The sequence below is a fragment of the Empidonax traillii genome, unplaced genomic scaffold (genome assembly GCF_003031625.1).
Source record: "Empidonax traillii isolate 1590-97213 ecotype Southwest subspecies unplaced genomic scaffold, ASM303162v1 scaffold514:size563947, whole genome shotgun sequence".
Taxonomy (NCBI): domain Eukaryota; kingdom Metazoa; phylum Chordata; class Aves; order Passeriformes; family Tyrannidae; genus Empidonax; species Empidonax traillii.
Window position 1 is genome coordinate 127,308 of NW_020955707.1, and position 20,753 is coordinate 148,060.

At 36.1% G+C, this 20,753-nt stretch overlaps 1 long non-coding RNA gene across 2 annotated transcripts; it reads right to left on the bottom strand.

Moving 5' to 3' along the window:
* Positions 1-1,483: 1,483 nt before the first annotated feature.
* LOC114064055 lies at positions 1,484-10,611 on the bottom strand. Of its 2 annotated transcripts, none has more exons than XR_003572678.1 (3): positions 10,537-10,611; positions 6,960-7,383; positions 1,484-2,403 (listed from the first exon to the last, which is right to left on the bottom strand). It is a non-coding gene; the product is annotated as an uncharacterized LOC114064055 (long non-coding RNA). The 2 variants fall into 2 exon arrangements; XR_003572677.1 differs by lacking the exon at positions 1,484-2,403 and having other exon boundaries at positions 6,313-7,047; positions 7,265-7,383.
* Positions 10,612-20,753: the final 10,142 nt, after the last annotated feature.

Below are 20,753 nucleotides of genomic sequence, written 5' to 3' on the forward strand. Positions count from 1 at the left end.
AAGTATATTTGAAAACTATCAAATTGCTACATGAGTGTTTTACATTAAAGAAGGGCTAAAGTTTATCATAATAATTTACACAGTCATCAACTCGCGATACCATTTGTAGAATCTGGTACTAACTAAAAACAACTTGTATTTCCTGTGAACTCTTGGAATTAGAACTGGGAAGATTTTAAAACATATATACATATATTTTTCCCATAGGAAAGACTTCTCAGGAACAAAGCTTTTCACAAGCTCTAGGAAAATTTCATAAATACACTTAAAAAAAGGAGAAGGGAGATTTTTTAAAATGTCATTTTTTTTTCATGCCAACATTCTTAACATATTCATTTCTGAGTGTGACAAAAAAAGGGTTTATTTCTATATTCCGAGGTGTGGAATTGATTCAACTTTTTGTTTGCAAAATAGTGGTTTTGTTTAAAAATTACCCTACCCAGAAAAAAATGAGAAAAACATTTAGAAGAAATTAAATAAAGCACTTATTTTTCATTTTAAAAAATCATATGTTCATAGTATCTAACAGTGTAAGTATGACAAGAAAAATTCAATTAGAATTTAATTAGAAGGTTTGTTATTACATGTACAAGTAAAACTATGCATATATTAACTTGCTTTCTACCCATAAATACCTTCGAGATTTGGGGCAACACATATCTATCTGGTATAAACTATGGAATAGAAACACCATTTTTTTTTAGGTGGGAATGTGTATAGAAAAAAAGACAGATTTATTTTCATAAACAATTTGATAGAAGTTTGGGATATAATCCTATTAACAATAGGATGGTATTTGTGTTAATATACAAGAGATATCCATCACAGGATAAAGGTTTTAGCCAGTAGAGTGACATTATGTGTATATGCACGGACTAAGAAATAATGTATACAGATTATTTGAAGTCTAAAATAGCATATTTAAGGAATAGTTATTTGGAACTGATATTGAACACCAGGTAATCATTTTTTTTTCTGCTAAACTATAAAGCTTGTGAGAACACAAATTAACAGCTAATGAGCTGTTTTTCCAGTTGGAGCACTTGTTCCAAGTTCTAGTGATAACCAGAGCTATCAAATTATAACCTGTTTTGGTTTCCCTTTGCAGATGTACACAACACCATTCTTAAATCTTACATTTATAAAGCAGAAACAATTTAAGGAAGAGATATCTAACTAGTCCTTTCTCTACATGATAGTCGTTGGTTGTAATACATCAGCATTTTTCAGGCATTTAATTTTCAACAATTTTTATGAATTTAGATTTGGACAATAAAACAATACTTCAGACAATTAAAACAATACTTCTCCACCAAATGCTTCCATTTACCAAAAAAGAAAATCAGCAGCATGCTACTAAACCCATTAATAGCTATTACTTGTTTAAGAAATTCTTTACAACATATAAAGATATATATATATATATATAAAGATATAGAAAGATATAGAAATATAAACTATGGGGCAATAAGAGCACAAAAATAGATGTAGAGCATAACACTGCTGTATTGCCAGGTTTCTCTAAAGTCATAGAAAAGTGTGACTTGAACATTCAGCTGTTTCTTTGTCCATTTACACTGAATATATTCAGTGAAAGTACTAGCACCATTACACTGAGTACTAGAAACATTACACTGAGGTACTTCCTCCTGATATTCATTATGTTTTGGAGTTAAAATTAAGGCCCTTTAAGATTCTGAAAAAATCTCACTCACACTAAAGAAGAGTGTTCTAGGACTAAAAAAGATAACACTGAAAATCAAAACAGATGTTCTTGCAAGGCTGCAAAGCCAGCGATGTAGATTTAAGTGATCCGGATAAGTTGCAAGCTGAAACTTTCAGAGATTTGCCAGCAAAACTTAGCAGTAAAAATCTGGTTAATATTAAAAGCAGAAATGCTTTTTCAACATAATCCTAAATGGATTTATTGTATCTCATTTTCTTAAGAAGCTTCAGTGAAGAAGTGGAATGAGAAAAACTAGCATGCTTTTACCATCTTTACTAAGAAAAACAATGTGGAAAAAAACCCCCAAATCTATAGATCTAAATCAAGTCCTAGAAAGGTCCTATTTATAACTGATTATAATTAGCAATAGAGTACTGAAACCAAATAAGAATATGGACTCCAAATTGACTTAAATTAACTTCGTAAACTCAGACCCATCCGCTGGTCAAAGCTGAAACAAAGATTTCACATTTGCTTTTAAGGAAGTTTGAGTCTGGCTGTGCACCAGGAGTTAGAGCTGAGGACTTTCTTCTTCTAAGACATCACAAAACAGTCTATGAAAAACAGAAATTAGATTTTGCTTACAGCATAGATAATATATATTTAGTAGTTCATCTTTTAACAAACTCGGTCAAGAAAATGGTTAATTCTTCACTGATCTGTTCTAGTATTTGCAGCTGTACAAAGAAAAAAGAGGAGAATAAAGCACAGGCAGTTTCTTTGTATGATATAATAAGCAAGATTATTGGCTGAAGAAGTCTCTTATCAATGTAAAATTCATGGAGGAAAAAATATCACAGAAATTATGTAATTGGCACATTGATAAATGACATGCCTACTTTACTGGGATTACTGCCAAGGGACACATCCAGTTTCATGCAGGGTTTCAGTCCCCATTAACAGCACCAGCAGATAAAGCAGCAAGTAGTTTATTTTGTGGTGTTCACAGATCTCTCCATATGTGGAACGGTAGGATAAATGTCCTTTAGCCATGCCACTATTGATCACTCTGGCATTAGTCTTACCAAGTCAAAGTCATCTTAATATAGACATTATATATGTTTCAACTGACTTAAAATTAGTAAGCATTTACCTGGATGCTGCTTAAAATAATTTAAATAAGCTCAACATACTGGAAATTAATGTCATAATCAAGATGTTTGTTAAATATGGACGGGTACATTTCAAATGCAAAGACACTAATACCAGACACTTCCATTGCTGCCACAATGCTTTTAGCCCATGGTAAAAATAACTCAGACATAGTGGTTTTTCAGGTGAGCTTCCCACTAAAGCCCTGAACCCAAGACCATGTTCTAATACTGGGCAGCTTCAATAAGTCAGAGGAAATCTTACAAAATGTGGCTCTATGCCTAGGTATTCTTCTATTTAGGAAGATTATCGATCCAGCTTCTCTCTAAACTATGCCATTTCCCATCTGGAACAGCTTAGAGATGGAAGAATGCATATTTAAGACCAGTTGTCTTTATAAGAAATTTATGATGATGATGGAAAACAGGAAGAGACTGCATTAGCCGTCAAAATCCCTTTAAAGCCTCCTTTTCATAGTGAATTATCAAAACCTCACCATTTCAACAGAACTTGCTGAATCAAATTCTCCTTTCACTATGAGCTCTTTTGCTGTTTGTTATTATCTCTTTCATTTCATCTCCTCTTTCGTTCTTTGTTTTTTTGTTTCCTTTGGCCTCTTAATAAAACAGACTTTTACACAACAAATGGATTCCCCATCTTCCCCTCCCAGGTGAATACTGTAACCAGTAGGCTGTAAAATTTCTCTCTCTCAAACTACTCTACGCACAGCAGTGCAGTTTTAATAGGAAGGGAGAAAAATGATTCCAGCGCAGCCCCTCAGCAGGCAGCATTGTAGGAGATACTGATTTGAAGTCTCTCAGGCAGCCAGAGCTGGCTCAGACTTCTCAGTAATGCCAGAAAAATTGAATTTTGCCTTCTGAACACTACCATGAGAGTGAGACACTCTTTCCATGGGTAAGAAAAGTGCAGGAAGGAGGAGTGGCACCCTGACTGAATAGACCAGTGAGGAGCTCACAGATCCTCTCCTGTCTGCACTGATGTGAGACATCGCAGCATTGACTGGGTATGGATCCCACACAGAAGCAGAGGCTTCCCCATACACACTTTCCCTTTCTGTACAGCAACTGCAGCCAACCCAGTTACAGTCATGTTGCTGCTCCAGAAAACTCCTTGCTTTGCCTCTTTCTGGAGATAGCCCTGTTAGCAGTGAAGGACTTTCAATCCAATCTTCTGATGACTTGAACATGTCCAGAAACTGCCTTTCTAACATTGAAATTCTCTAGACAAATTGCCAACAAAGTTATTAGCTGCCTCTGTATTTTCAGGAGAGTTCCATCCCAGCAGTCACTAATGCAGTACCATCTCCAAACACTTTCTGGAGTCAGATTTTTAAAGGATTCAGATTTGGATAGAAACTCCTCTTTTTTTGCTTCTAGATGGTCTAAACTGCTCTGATAGATCAAGCCTGGGAGAATTCTGGTCGACTAAAAAAGCCAAGATGCCTGGGAGCCAACATTCAGCAGAAGAGATGCAATTTACAATCTCAGATTTAGATCCACAGGCTTAAATTCATTCTAAGTGTTTCTTCAGGTGCATAAGCCCATTCGTGTATGGACAGCATAAAGTTTTATGTAAACCTCATCAATTGCAGTATTCACATTAAACAGTAGACCTGTAGTTTCAGGTATAGGTCTAATATGTGCACTTTATATAGCACTAACAGCATGTCACAAGATGCTCACAAGATAAAGTACATTCCTGTATAAGCTTTCTCAGATAAACCTTTTTGATCACACAGTCTGCTCACCAAACACGCACGAATAACGAAGCATGATTTAGGTTGACATAATGGTGAAATGGAGGGACAATAACTGAAGCCATATAACCTCCAAAAACATAACATAATCTAAAATATCCTAATTGACATGCAGATTAAATGCATTGTATGAAAGCTGTAAAAAAAATCCCCAAATTCTGCTCTTGCCTGCTCCCTGCTTACATAATACTGACACTTTGCAAAACTGTTTCCAAAAGTCAAATTTTAAGAACAGGCTGATGCATTTTGTACGTACTATTACACCCAAAAGACTCATTCTGTGCATCATTCTGTACTGAAAGATACAGGAATACCAAGACTCCTAAATAAGCTATAAGGTGAGGAATTTGATGCTTAGCTTACTTTTAGTATCAGTCAGGGATTTGCTACTTTTGCAAAAAAATTATTTTATTCTTTTTTTATTTTTAAAACATTGTAAATTTATCATTTTTTTATTATTTGGAAAAGTATTATTTTTTATAATGCAAAATTAAAAAATGGGGTACAAAGATACAAAGGTAACAGTTAATTACCCACATTTCTTTATATTTTTGTTTCATCAGATGCATTTAAAAAGAACTACAGAACTATTCAGACCTATTAAGAACTAGAATACAAAATTTAGTTTCTGATAAAAATAATGTTTCTTACAGTGTGTCTAGGTTTTTAAGTTATATGAATTAATTCGGATATATTCAAATGATACTGATAACTAATATGTAAAAGTAACGTCTATTTAAAAAAAAAACAAACCACACTAATTTCTCAGTAGACCTTGAAATAATCGTCAGCTAGGACAGGACTCCATAACCTTCAGATTTCAGGAGAGAATATCCCTTTAATTAAAATGGAACAGAGCTTGGGGAGTCAAGAAATTGCAGGAGAACAAAGACATCAGGCTAAAAGCAGTAAATCAAGAGCTGACTCCAGGGAGGAAGGGGTAGATCAAGTGGGGCTAGAAAATGGGAACTAAAATTCATAAAAGTTAGGCAGAGATGTGCAAAGTGGAAAGCACAGTAGCACAGCAGGAGAACTGAGAGGAGCATTCAGCAGAAAAGGTAACCTTTGAATTCCTTGGTTCTACTAGACTGTCTGGAGAATCAGGAAAAACAAGTACTGTCTTATTTATTTTTTTAAAAAATCCATGTTCCAAATGTATTAGAATTTTTGGAAATTCTAGGAAAACAATTTTGGTGTTATAAACTGAACACTCATGGATACCCACTGAAGATATGATTCCAAAAAGCCTACATGGCTCAACTCCAAAGGCACATGAGACATTCTACTTTCAGCAGAGGGAACTATATCCCCAGCAGTTACAGAAACATTTCAGAGTAGGCCAGTTCTGGATTTAAGCTGTTACATTCTGCCATTTGCTATTCTTCCTACTTTATTTTCCTGTACAGAAAGATGACTTTAAAGGGTCTCAACTACATATGTTTAAGGGTGGACTTTGGTCAGAATAAAGACAGTTTTGATGCTTGCATAAGGTAAGAAAAGCAATTTGTGGTTGAATATGGTAGATATATTGTGGGAAAAGGTCCAGTTCCAACTCATGGAATTTGACATACCTGCATTTTTTAGGTTGAAACTGTGCTGTAAAATGCAGATCATATGAGTTCCACTTGAACTGAGATGAAGACTCAGTGAATCTCCAACAAGTGTCTGCTCTTCAGCATTATGTACAGGGGTTTCTGCAATCAACTCGTATTTCCATTTTGGATTACAGTGTTTCCTAAGCACTGAGATAGTCATCCAAATGCATTACCCTTCTTTAAGCTAACCCACATCTTAATCTGTGATGAGACTGGGAAATGGTTGAAGACACATGTAACCGTCTCTGTTTCATCATGCACATATAGACCTTTCCTCGAGACACCTGAACAATGATGAATTGAGCCTATTCCAGTGCTCAGTCACAGACATGGTAGAATACCCTTCTTTTCCAGTAAGAGCCTACCAGACAACTCACTCAGCTAAAGGCTAAGGGACCAAAGTGCTAGACAGTCCTGCAGCCTGTAGGAGTTGAAATCATAGCTCTCACTTTCCCAGAAAGGACCCTTTACCTCTGGAGTATTGAAAAGGCTTAGGACTGGCGTACCTTTCATCTTACTTGAGGATGTGAGGGCACTGTAAGAAAATAAAAGATGAGCTGAATAACATCATATGCAACTTCAGCATATGCCGCTTCAGCTCAGGCACCCAAATTGCAAGGGCAGTAATGCTTCATGTGCCCTTGTCCCATGTTACCCAAGATCCAGCTTTAAGTGTTCTTTACCCTTTGAGTTATTATCTGTTCATTGCCTAGATAGATAGAGAGTTTAGACAACTAGTTTACATGTTTCTAACTATTCTCCTTAGCACCTTAGATCTGTGTTCATTCAGGTGCTGTGTGTCTAACATGGGTTGTCTGATCTTGACCACAGTTGCAGCCTGCTAGAGTCTAAGCCCACTGCAACAGCAGGAGAATACTGTCTAGTATCACAGGTATTGTAAGAAAAAGATAGTATATAAAATACGAATTTGAAAAATTATAAAACACATCTTATGGTTGTGAAAGGGAGGATTAAAATTGTTCAGTGATTACAGTAGTTGCTAGTTCATTCCCAGCATGGTTTATTACTTCATCCTCAATGCATCCTTCTTATAAATAATCAAAAGAAGCTTACCACATGCTTGGAACAATAATGCTATCCAGAATGGTAGTAATCTCTTTCTTAGTAAGAGAAGACATAGGTCAACATCTTTCAAGACTACTACAGACCTCAGCCCTCTTCAGGTCTTTCTGCTACTGGTAAATGCAAAAGAAGAACAAATCATTAGTAAAGAAAATGTTGATAAAATTCATTTAAGGAGTTACATCTCCTTCAACATCATCTGCAGTTGGCCATTTGATTCAATCCACTTCCTCATAATGCACCCTAAAATGGTAAGCATTCTAAGAAGAGTGTTTCAGTGACAGCTGCAATAGTCATTCTTTGCTCTTGGCAAGATTCTTTTCATTACCCAATGTCAGAATTTAGCTATAGAAGTTACTATTAAATAATGTTACTAAGACCTTATGAATCTAATAACCGTGAAGCTGAATTATATATGTAATTAATCATTAAAATCAATTAAATATGTTCTCTCCAAAAAGCAGGAGTTCTACCCCTCATATCTGCTTTCTGGTGTGTTTTAGATATGAATGTAGAAGTCAGTGAAATTACACCTCATTGGAATCAGGACTACTAGTTTTACTCCCAATAAGATTTGAGAGAATTGTGTAGGATGGCCAGGTTCATGACACCCTGTCATATGCTGTCACAGACAATCTTATGGGATCAAGGATATAGTCTGATGAAAGAACATGTTTCTCTGCATCATGCATTTATCAATCAATATGTATCAATTTATCTTTTGCTCATAGAGCAAAATAATCAATTAAGCAATGAAACCAAATTTCAGCTGGCAAGTGAAGCTGCAGTCAGAAGACTGGCACCAGGCTATACATGGTTGCAATCTGAATCTCCCTTACTCCTCAAATGTGAAACTTTCTTATAAAATTGTTCTACAGCTATCGAAATGTATCTGCATTCTACCCTCTCCGAGCCCATTAGGGTGACTGATAGACTTTAGATTAAAGTGACTTGAAAAAAATTACTTTTTTAGTATAAAAAAAAAAGAAGACATTCAGAGAAAAGAAAAGAACAAAACCCTACCTTTTCAGTAAAAACAGAAAGCAACAGAAGCTTTGGAAAAAGTGCTTGCCAATAGGAGGATTTCATGCTCTTGTTAATTAAAGGAACAAAGAAAAAACAGTGCAGTAGGCTGTATCCTACATAACAGCTTCTACTAATAAAAAGTAATAGACAATTTCCTGCATTCAATTCTTTTGAATACTATTATACAAGGTAATAGAGTTTTGGAAATGGAAGTCCTAGCAGCCTGTCAGAAAGAGCTTTCTTCCACTTTTTTTTATTAAATGACTAAGTGCAGCAGTCTGTGTCCTATCTCTCCCTCTTGCATCTATTGGATTGTATTATTTTACATTTTGATTGAAATGATGTCACCAGCAGATAAAAGCCTGGCCCAGGCATTGTAATTGAATCAGCCTGAGTTGTTTATTCTAGTGATCTACAGCGATGCTTTCCTTGTCCTAACACAGAATATATAAAAGATCCCCTCTTGTTTAACATGCTACTGATTAGATCTATTTTTTTTTAGAAGAAGGAGGAATCAAATTGGGGGGTCGAGAGAGTAGGAACTAGAGTTTGGGGTTGGTGGGGAGGAAATTGGAAAAAAACAGATGAGAAGCGACACCATCTGCAAAACTTTCCATGTGTGACTGAAAGTTTAAATAAATAAATTTCACATGGCATCAGTACCAGATGCAAACAGATTTGATTGACAACATTTAAATAACAGTTAATGGGAACGTCTACAATTTTTGGACGGTTTTTCATGCTTAGGTCCTAAATCTGACACTAATTCAAGTCTTTATTTAAAAACAATGCTTATCTTGGAAGAAGAAATACTTTAAATTGCTGGAGGCTTTACTGATATAAAAACATTTTTTGTATTGTTATTAAGATGCTCTATTTTCAATTAAAACATTTTACATTTGAAAAAGAGTTATAACCACCTTTCATTTGGCAAGCTGTGACAAAATTTACTTTCTTCAGTAATTATTTTAAGAGAAAGTCTTACTTTTATGGTAAGTGCTGTTTCTTTATTTTTTGTAGTCACCTCCCCCACACCTTCCTGCCCCCTGCCTCAAAGTCTCAATCAAATAAGGGAAAAAAATTGTACTATTTTATGTATGTGATGTGTGCACCTTAACATAAAACGTCTTCAACAGCATTTTTGGTGCTGGTGGTGGTGGTTTTCTGTTTGTGGTTTGGTTTTGATTTTTTACTTCTGGGTCTTTCCTCAAAGTATAATCATACGATGTGTAGTAGTAGTGCCAAGATGAAAACAAGCCAAGCCCATCAGGCAATTTCCTGAACTGTTTTTCACTTTAAACTTATGTTTTTAATTGTTTACCTCAAATCTGAATCTGGGAGCTTTTTCAGTTTGTTATCTGGGATTTCTGTATGAGGAGGAAACAAAGATGTAATTTGATAAAGTATTTAAGGCATAAATTAATTTTTGAACACAAATAAAGAAATAATTTACTAGCAACTACAATTAATAAAATATTGTCATGGAAATGGTCACTAAAGATAGTAGTAAAAAATTTAACTTGGGGAATTCTTTTAATCCCTTTTTTTTTAATATAGGCAAGATTATTTTCTACAAGTAAAAACTTAAGTCAGCTAAAAGTTTTTTAAAAGTATAATAAAAATGCATCTATCAGTCTCTATAAATAGCTTGATTTTACTATTATTTGAGTATTTGCTACAATCTATAAATAGAAAATACATTTTCCATACCATTTACAGTCTATTTAGCACTCACTAATAACTGAGTTACAAAATTCACTTCATAAAAATTGCTGATACTTAACAAAAAACCTTAAATACCTTAATTTTTTTCTAAGTCATTTATTGTCCTGAAGGTATCATTAATTAAAATAATTTGTAAAACATTAAGATTTCTAGTCAGCAATGAACTCAGAGCTGGGAAGGTACAAGATGCACTATCTACATTAATAAATGTGCTTGTTTGGAATGTATTGTTATGAATGCATTCTGACTGAAGTTAACCCTTCAGTTTGCATTTATTAGATCAGTTTGGGCTATACTCTTTACAGTTATCTTGGTTTTCAACACTGCTACTCACTTTGAAAGTGCTCATTTAGTAAAAACTAAACTGAAATAAAGAACAAATTAATTCAGATCTGTGATTAATAATTATAAAACAAACTCATTGCTTTCTTTATATACAAACATGTATCACAGTTGGCCTTGTAACATAGAGAAAAACTGTTCTGTGACCACATAGAAAGACCCAGACTCACCAAAGCACCAATCCATATTCAGTCCCCTGAGCTGGTTAAATATAATTTGCATCACGGAGGCTACACATTCGGTCTCGGGGAAAAAAAAAAAAAAAAAAAGTAGGCAATGTTGATTTAGCCTCCCTTCAATACTCTCCAGCAGCTGCCTTAGGGAATAGCACTCAGAGGAACATCCCAATATGCCATGCTTTTCCTCACCATCACATTACTTTCTTGTTAAAGCATAAATGGTTGGTACAGGCAAATTGATTTCAACAAAGGAAAACCATTGTGAACATGAACTCCAGCATCCAATTCCCCAAAACAGGAACAGAGATTTATTTATAATTCAGAGATGCAGAATTAATTTTTTAATAGCAATTTTTTCTTATTATTGGAGTTTCCACTGTGAATGCCTCTGATGCTTGTATGTCTGGCAAACATCCTAACACCATCAACAGGATTTCCTATTTTGATGGGAGTTGGTTCAGACACTGCCAGCAGAAAGGTGCAAAGAAAAAGAAAAGCCTATAATTTCATTTAGTTTTTATAGTAACTTCCTTTTATTATTTGTAGTCAGTCTCTTATGGGAGTCTTTCCCTGTGAGATTTCAGCCACAAGCATATTTGATATACCAGGCTGAGACTCGTGCAAGCTTATCAAAACCAAACTAAACTTTCAAACCTATTAAAGCTTGCAAAAAGAAATGTAAGCTGACAAAACTTAATGCCAACAAGTGAAAAGTGACCAGGAAACAAACAACTAAGCAGTAGTGCATGTGTCAAAAATGCAGCAAAACATGGGAAAGATGATGCAAGGCTGTTTTCTTGATTTAAATAATGACATATTAAAAGACTCTCGAATCTGAATACTAATGACATTAGATGAAGAATGATGAAGAAAAGGAATGATGGACCCTACATCCTGCCTTCCTCCATTGCTTCAAGCACATGAAAGTCATCTGTATAATCAAAACCAAGATCACATAAAAGAGTAATTTGTTGGGGTTTATGGGTGGGAAAGACAAAACTGAGGTTCAGAACAACAAGGATTTCACATTAAATAGTGTGTTTTTAAATCCTGGAAAAAAAAAAAACCACACGTATTTTCTTTTCCTTTTTTACCTCATTCAGAAACCTGAAATGAGTGCTCAGCTCGTATTGGTCTGTCTTTAATCACAGGACCAGAAGAAAATAAAAAGACCAGCAAGATGCTGAAATTTCATGTATATCCCGTCTCTAACCAAGGTATAGAATACAGGAAGAAACAGGGTTTTTATGATAAGAAATGGCAGTTTCCTTGATCAATAGTCTTGTTTTGGATATAAACAATACCTCATAACCTAAATTCAACTTTTTCTACAGCAACTCGAGCAAGAGACCAGATTTTCAAAAATGCTGTGCCCCAGCAGACTCCTCTGAAGTCAAGTATTTAGAAAGCTAATTGAGGAATCCAACAGACTATCATGCTTTTGAAAATTCTGATCCAGACAATGTAAATGACTGCCAAGATAGCCAAGTACATTTACTTCCTCCTGCTTTTTCTCAGAACTGATACTTCAGCCGTGTTTTGTCTTTTCTTTTAAAAAATAATTAGTCATAACAGCTATGCAGCTCCTTCATAAAATCAAACAAAACCAAGAAACTGTATTATATTCTTACCATTAAGAAACAGTTGGAAAATCAGTAAAAATATAGCTGTTAGTGTCAGACTTTAAGGAGTCATTTTACACTAAAACAAATGCAGAGACATAAATAATTCTTTGGCTATATATATACATATATACACATACATGCACATACATATCAGAAAAGCATAGAGTGCAATTTACTTCTATATTATTTATGAAAAGATCTAAAGACTGATTAATTGTATTGTACAAAACGGGATTCTTTCAGAAAATATATTGCAGCTAAGAGAAAATGTGTCTCTGTAGCATATTTTTTCTTCCAAAGTGTGAATATTAAAAAAAAAAGTTTACATGTCATCCTGTTCCATCTTTGCATGTACTTGCTCTTTATCTCTAAAGCAGCATACGTTCCATATGAGAGAGGGGGTTGCCATGGTATCTGCACTTTAAAAAATTGAATAGCAGATCTAAAAGAAGCATAAAATCGATTTAACAAGTTGTCATGTAAGTTACCCTGGCCCATAAGGATGAAGTCTATGCACCTTTTTCTATAAAAAAATGTTTCTTTTTAAAAGAACACTAATTGTAATTCTTTTACTCACAGAGCTAAATACACTGTTTGTCATTAGGTTAGTCTCATCAACTTATGAATCTTTTGGGTGTGCATGTGGATTTTCAAGCAATTTTTTCCCTTTTCTCTTAAAAATACAACAAAATACAGAACTAGTAAAGAAATAAGTCTAAGCAGTGATCCTAATGCAGAAGATAAAATGCTAGTGTATAATCTGAGACAAAAATAAACCTTACTTAAAAATAAATTTATTAACTTTTTACTCATTATAAAGAAAAGATATTACAATAAACACCTAGAAAAAGGACATATTTATTTTTCTTTTTTAACTACTCTGAAGAGAAGGTTTCAAAACTCTTAATGTTGAACTTATAGTTGCAGGCACAAAATAGTCATTCACATTTCTAATGCCCAGTCTGTAGTGGAGGACAAAGAGTTCTTGCAACTGTAGTGATGTAGTTTCACTCACAAATTAGAGGAAATGTGGTTTTCCTCTGGTTTTGGATCATTTGTTTGTTTGTTTTGGGCAGGGTGTTTTTGTTTATTTGTTTGATTCATTTTGTTTTTTAAAGAGAGAGAAATACGAATGGAAGAGGACAGGTGGAAGATGACAGTCTGTTCCAAAACCATATCTTCTCAACTTTCCTGAAAGATAGACTACCACCAATTCATTGAGGAAACTCCACGCAGAATCATTACCTCTGCTGAAACACCCTCCTTGGAGGAGTACAGCCTTTGGAAAAAGGTCAATGTTACCTAGCAACTACTAAAAGCCAGTGCCTTTTAATAAATTAACCCCTTCACATGAGCTTCGGTAACATCTCACATCACAAAAGGACTTCCTATTTTCTGCACAGAACACACTAGACATTTTATTTTCCTTTTCAATGGGTTCAGCTGGCAAAAGCTGCCTGATGAAATCATGGCTGAACCCAGAAATTCTTTTAAGGATCGGACTTATTCAGTGGAATATATATCCTAACGATGCTCAGATAGAATTATGCTGATCTCTTGTAAACCCATACAAAAATCAAAGGCTGTTTCACAGAGTTTCCAGAATTTTTTATGCCAAGTTGCCACCTCTGTGGTTTGGCTGCAATTAGGTCCCAGAATGGGAGAGTCATAAAACACAGCCAAGGTGGCTGTGCAAGGTAAAGTCCACAGAGCAGCCACAGACACTGTTCCCGCTGCAAGGTGGGTACGAATTCTTACCGATTTTCTCTCTGCTTTGAATGTAAATTCCAGATGGAAATAGGAGATGAACATGAGTGGATTTAAACAAGAGAAGCTCTTTGGTTCAAGGATCCCAAATAGCTGACATTGTGTGGATTATGGTACTCAAGGCAAATGCCAGAGCTGTCAAGTAGGGGAAACGTGAATCAGTGTTAGGGAATGCAGGCAGACACCATGCTAAGACTAACTAAGAAGGGGACAACCTCTCTCCCTGATTATTTTCCCATATCCTAGGATTCATTCGTGGCCCACTGTTTTTCTAGATTTGCTCTCTCTCAGTGAAGTACCTCTAGGTTAACAAACTAGCTCCCAATTTTATATGCAGTTCACCTGCCTACTGGCATATGCAACCCGAGGAACAGGGATTCTTCCAGACACATCTCTCTATACCATGACACACCAGAGGAAGGACCAGAAAGCTTCACAGAACAACCATTATCGCAGGCTCTATCAAAAGCTACAAATGTGTGTGTTTTTAGACACAGCCACTACTTGCACACCTCCCCTGTTATTTTCAGAGAGATTGAGAGAGAAATATTTCACTGAAGTTGGGTGAGAAGCTGAGTTACCTTTATTGCTTCTCATCACTTCCTGTGTAGCAAGATTTACTTAGTCTTGTTAGACAAGTTCATCTTTTCAATACTCTATGTTAAAATGAGGGAAGTATAATTAACATTCACCCCTCTAGAAGATTGTCATATGTACACAACACCTGAACTATTCTATTGGATTTAAATCCAATATCTTAATCCAAGAGTTCCCAGCCTTGCTCTGTCTGCAGTCGGTAACCTTATTTATGGTACAAAAATACAATTTTGTCCAGCTATGCTCTAGCCAGAAATAAAATACTTGGATTTTAACCCTAGTTCTGCCTCAGTGAGAAAAATGTCTAGTTGGCTAAATAAAGAGTTAAGATCTCTTCATGGCACGAGTTCAGAACAACAGGTTTAGCTCCATATCTCCCAGTGTTTTGTGAAGGTATGTATGCAAGATTAAAAATACATTTCAGACAGAAAAGACGATTGTATCAATTTTGCACACTCCATTTCATGCTTAATGCCTTTTCCCAGGGACACCAAGCTAAAGTTTATGGAACAAATTTATAGAATTATACCTCTCTCTTTTTTAAACATAAAAATGTTACCCAAAACGGTCACTTCAAGAATACATCTTAACCCAACCCTCCCCCACATACATGGCAAACTCATGACAAAATTTGTAAAAGATGGCAACCCTGACTGACATGACGTAAAAGGAATGCACTATTCTAGAGAAAGTAGTGCCTTTCACTTAAATAGTATTTCATATTTTATTTTTCATATTATTCATAATTTCTTTGTATATTTTTATTACTTTGGACTCAACTGTCTACAGAAACACCCTCATCTTTCTATCAGCTCAGAAAAATTTATTTTGTATCCAGTAAGGCATTAGGTATTTCCAACTACTCCATCCAACACATGTGAGACACAATAGGTTTGACAGCAAAGGACTGTCCATTTGGCTTGTGCATTATGTCCTTCTTCAAGTCCCTTAGCCTTCACTGTTTCTTAATATCCTAATTAATTTTAGGTCATCTGCATTCCTCATCACAATCCCACTTCTTTTACAGGAATAAGATGTATGGAGTACCAGTAGAACCACCATAACTAATGTCAGGATTTTCTTCTTAAGAGGTTTGATAAATTGTCTAAATATATATGTGCTTTGAGTTACGGGACTCATTAAAAAATAATCCTTTTTTAAGGCTGAGAACTGTAATTAGATCAGGATTCGTGTCCGTCAAGTTGCCTTTTTTATATTGCTAGATTAGGAATTTAATACATAATACATAATGGACCCCAGGCCTTCTCCAGAGCCACTTTGGGTTGGATCCACAAAGGAGGTAAGGGTAGAATTTATTTCAACTAATCTTTGAGGCCTACATAGTAGTTACCAACATCTGAACTATACATTTGCTATTTTTTTATAGCCAGTGGATGAAAAGGCACTTCTGGGATACAGATCACCTTTCAAAAGGTAGATACCTTTTGAAATAAGCCAATAAAGGAACACTGGATCCTTTGGCACAGGATCAAAAGTTAGAAATAGCAGAATTAAGCTTGCAAATCTAAGTGACACTGGGAGTGCTTAAGTATTATTTGGATGCATGTCTTCCAGTCCTAGCACAAAATAATTTGATGACATTTTCATGAACATGAATTTTTTTAAGTAATTTACCCTTTAATACCTTAGCTGCAATTTGCAACACACTTTGTTATTTTGCCCTGCCTACCTACTTCCCTATAGTTTTCATTTTGCACTTCTGGGGTTTTTTTTCACTCTCCCATCTCAGTGTAGTGACTTCACTCTTATCTGTGTCCTTCTCCTGGCAGGCCAGACAAACAGAAGTAAAAAGCAAATTTTGAGAGCAGAAAAGAACAATTAAAAGTGTGTATCACAAGTGATTCCTTCAAACTAGTTCTTGTGAAAATGCTGATTATGCATAATAAGCTCTTTGTGTAGAGGTATAACATCTCATGAATGTCTCCTACACTGGAAAGGAACAAAAGATTACTGAGCTGCTAAAATACCATTGTGAACCTGCTGTTTCATTCTGAGAGCTTACATCCTAATTATAGCATTTTTCTTTTTTCTTTATTTAAGAGTCTTTTTTTATCACAGTGCAGACTGGACATAAACATTCCTTTGGATCCTGTGTGTAAATAATGAAAACATAAAAACTATGGATTTTTCCCCTATCAAGGAGGTTAATAGTTTAATTGTATACGGTTATTCTTACATTAAAAGCTGCATACCTGGCAAGCTTTATCGGGTAACAGGGACTTTTAAATGTGCCAATGTTTCTACAGAAGTAACGCGGGTCAATTGCAAAAGGGATAACCATAATGATTAAATCATTAAAATTTTGTCTATGCTTCACAGAGCATAGAGAAAATTAACTTCCCACCAACCTCATTTTTCTGCTGAACATGAAATAATGATTTTCTGCCAGTATAATTACAAAGCTAACATCTGATAGAGTCAGCATCCAGGGGGGATTATCACATGCATGAGTATTAGACCTCATTACCAGCTTGACTGCAAAATTATTACATCTTGTAATTGGATGGTGAGATTTATATACAGATTGGCTGGGTTCTCTGTAAGATTGTAATTACAAGCTTCGTTGGTTCGCTACTTATCACACGGTGCAGGAGGAGGCAAAAACAAGCAGAGGAAAGACCATTTCATTAAGCCATAACCCTATCAAGGGAGGAGCACTGTAACATCCCTGTATTTATTAGGCCAAACAGAGCTGTTTGCAGAAGGGGAGGCCATTTATTACCGCCTGACAAATGGGATTTCATTTATTTAACCTCGGTGATCTATTTCAGTAAAATGTACAAACGAGCCATCCATTTTATGATTCCGGAGTCAACGCCTCAATTATCTAAAGGCTAACTGACTGTTAAAGCACCCATCTGCTAGGATGAATTCATTGATTTAATTTGCTTCATGTTACTGAATGATTCTTAGCAGACAGGGAGGGGATGGAAGGGGAAGGGAAGAAGGGAAAGAAGGAAGGGGGCGGCTGTGGTTTAGGAGAATGCATCGGAGTGATTCAGCACACCAGTGTCTGTCTGTGTGCCTGCGCCCGAACACTCTTTTTTTTTTTTTTTTTTTTTTTATTCCTTCAGCACAATAGAAGGAGATCAATAGCAGCTTAAATTTTATGAGACAAGGAGTTAAGTCGTTCAGCTCAAGCCAAAACACCTTTGTTCTACCATAACAAGTAATCTCTGTGGCGGAATTAATATTGACAAGCTGGCTTCTTTGTAGCTAATTTTGTGGGTGCCTGAGCCAATCGGAAGCCTCACAGTAATAGAGTTGTTATTAGAGTTCATTATAAAAGCTGTGGATCAATGGCTACACTGGGAGGGAGAGGACATGGTGCAGCAGAATGCATATGTATGCTCAAGGAAATGAAATCCTTTTAATGTCCTTGTAATAATTTATTCTATAGTTCTCTTTGACTTAAAAAAAAAAAAAGTCTTTCCAAAACAAAATGAAAAATCTTCCCTTGTGAGGCTTCTAATTTTATTGTAACACTGAAACTAATAGGAAGAGAAGAAAGATTTCAGGGTTAGGGAAATTCAGGGAGATCTTGTTACCCAGCTCTTAGTAGATTGTTTAGAAAATACCTCCACCCACATTTTACCCGTAGCACACAGGCTGGTTTGTCAAAAGCTTACGCCGCTGTGAACAGAGCACTGATGTCTTTTAAGGCACCCCTCTTCTCCTTCCTCCCTAAACCATCTGTCTCATTAAATCTGATTTTTAGTTTGTTTCTTTTAAGGGGGGTGTCATTTTGTAGAAAACATCATTACATTCAAGGTGAAGAAGTCACAAATAGCACGCTAAAGCTGTTCTCCCATGTTTCTGGGAAGGAATGACCTGTATGCTGTGAGTTAGCACTTTCAGCAAGCTGACAAGGAGTTCACAGAACACAGCTCTTTGTAAAAGGTTGCCTCTTTCAGCTGTAAAAGGGTCCTCCTTGATGTAAGTGTTTCCAGAGTAATAATCCATCTCTCTTGTGGCAGGCTCCAACTTATGCTATAATCTTTCCCACAAGCTCCAAATCAGTACAAGAAAGCTGTTTACTGGACAATTTTCCCTGCATCTCAATGTCAAATGATACTGCATTAAAATGTGAGAATATCACACTCTAAGAAAGGCAGAAGGATCAAAGGCAGCCCTCACAGTGAGTGAGTTGAAACAAATTAGCATCTTTTGGTCATGGTTTCCTAGATATAATAATGGCATTTCAGGGCCATAAGTTGTTTGCTTTGCTTCCTCCCCTTTATTTCACTATAAAAAAATAACCATTTATTTTTTTCCATCTCCCTATGCTTGTTTCTGCCAAAAAAATTGAATCACTTTCAATTGATGCAATTAAACAGGGTAAGTCCCTTGTGTAGACACTGTTGTTTCAATTCCAGCAGATATCACTAAGTCAATATAAGAGATTCTTCCACAAAAATAAGACCATCAAGTATGAGCACGGTTCAGTCTGTTAGATTTTTTCTCAATTACCCCATTTTTCCCAAAGATTGACAGAAAACAATCATTTCAATTTTCTCTTTTGTTTTTTCTTTTTTTTTTTTTTTCTCCAGGCATCTATCTTAAGTCTTAGATTCCTGATATTTGGTGCAGTAACGGAAAACATTCTGTGACAGAAAACCTGTGAATTAAAGAAACCTTGCCATCATATTTTCTATCCACTTTTTCTTCCACTCACTCCTTCCAGCTGGAATAAAGTAGAGGCTTAGTATCTGGAACCAGGGACAGAAGGCATTGAAAATGAGAAAAAAGGTCAAAATACAGGTAATGTAGGAAGTAAAAAATCTAACAGACTAAATTTTGTGTAAATTAGAAAGTTTTGAATTTGACAGGTAATTTCTTTTCTTATAATGGAAACCCCAGGCACCAGTACAAGCTGGGGGCTGACCTGCTGGAAAGATCTGCATAGAAGGACCTGGGGGTCCTGGTGGACAGCAAGCTGTCCATGAGCCAGCAGTCTGACTTTGGGGTAAAGGTCAGTGGTATCTTGGGATGCATTAGGAAGAGCATTGCCAGCAGGTTGAGGGAGGTGATCCTGCCCCTCTACTCAGGCCTAGTGAGGCTGCATCTGGAGTGCTGTGTCCACTTCTGGTGGGTGACAAAGAAGACTGAGGGACTGGAGCATCTCTCCTACGAGGAAAGGCTGAGTCAGCTGGGCCTGTTCAGCCTCGAGAAGAGATGACTGAGAGGGGACCTCATCAATGTCTATAAGTACCTCAAGGGACCACGCTGAGAGAATGGACCCAGGCTCTTCTCAGTGGTCCCAAGCAAGAGGATAGGAGGTAATAGGCAGAAACTGATGCACCAGAAGTCCCACCTGAATATAAGGAGGAACTTATTTACTGTGTGGGTGACCTCACTCTGGAACAGGTTGTCCAGAGACATTGTGGAGTCTTCCTCACTTCAGATATTCAAGAACCATCTGGACACAATCCTGTGCCATGTGCTCTAGGATGACTCTGCTTCAGCAGGGAGGTTGGACCAGATGATCCCCCGTGGTCTCTTCCAACCTGACCCATTCTGTGATTCTTTGTTTCTGTGATAATAAGCTTAAATTTCAAAATTTGAACTGAATACACCTTGATTGGAATTTTGCTTTGAAAAAGACTGAAAGGGGAAGTGTGACATATTCCCTTTTTCCGCAGTTCAAACAAATACGTTTTCTCTTTTCTTCATGACAGCTTATTTTTAATAGTGAAAGGATGTCAGCAGAAACTTATCTGTGATTGTTATGGCTTGTCATGTTGTTCTCTGACATTCACATCCCTCCCAGTATCCTTCTGAGGTATGAACCTCAGCCTTGATGATTTCACTGTTTTTTGGTGTTTGTTATTTGTCCACTATGGAAAAACCCTGTAAGGAAAGGGAAAAAGATAATTGGTCAATGTGTCTCAGATGTCAAAAGGAGTTTCCACAGAACTCAAAAAATTAGCCAGATCCTGCAACAATAATGAGAACAAGTAGCAAAAGACTTTTCAGACACATAAATGAAAAGTAAAGTCTGATCACAGTGAGATTGATATAACAATTAAGAGCAATCTGGATCTGGCTCCAAAATTAAATTATTACCATCCTTACTGAAAATGGAGATAAAATACCATCCTTAGAGCTAAGGGCAAGGAAGCTACTGAAATGCAAAGCAGAAATTCCTCTAGCAAACTATTGCTTATTCAATAAATACATATTCTTGTAGACTATCCT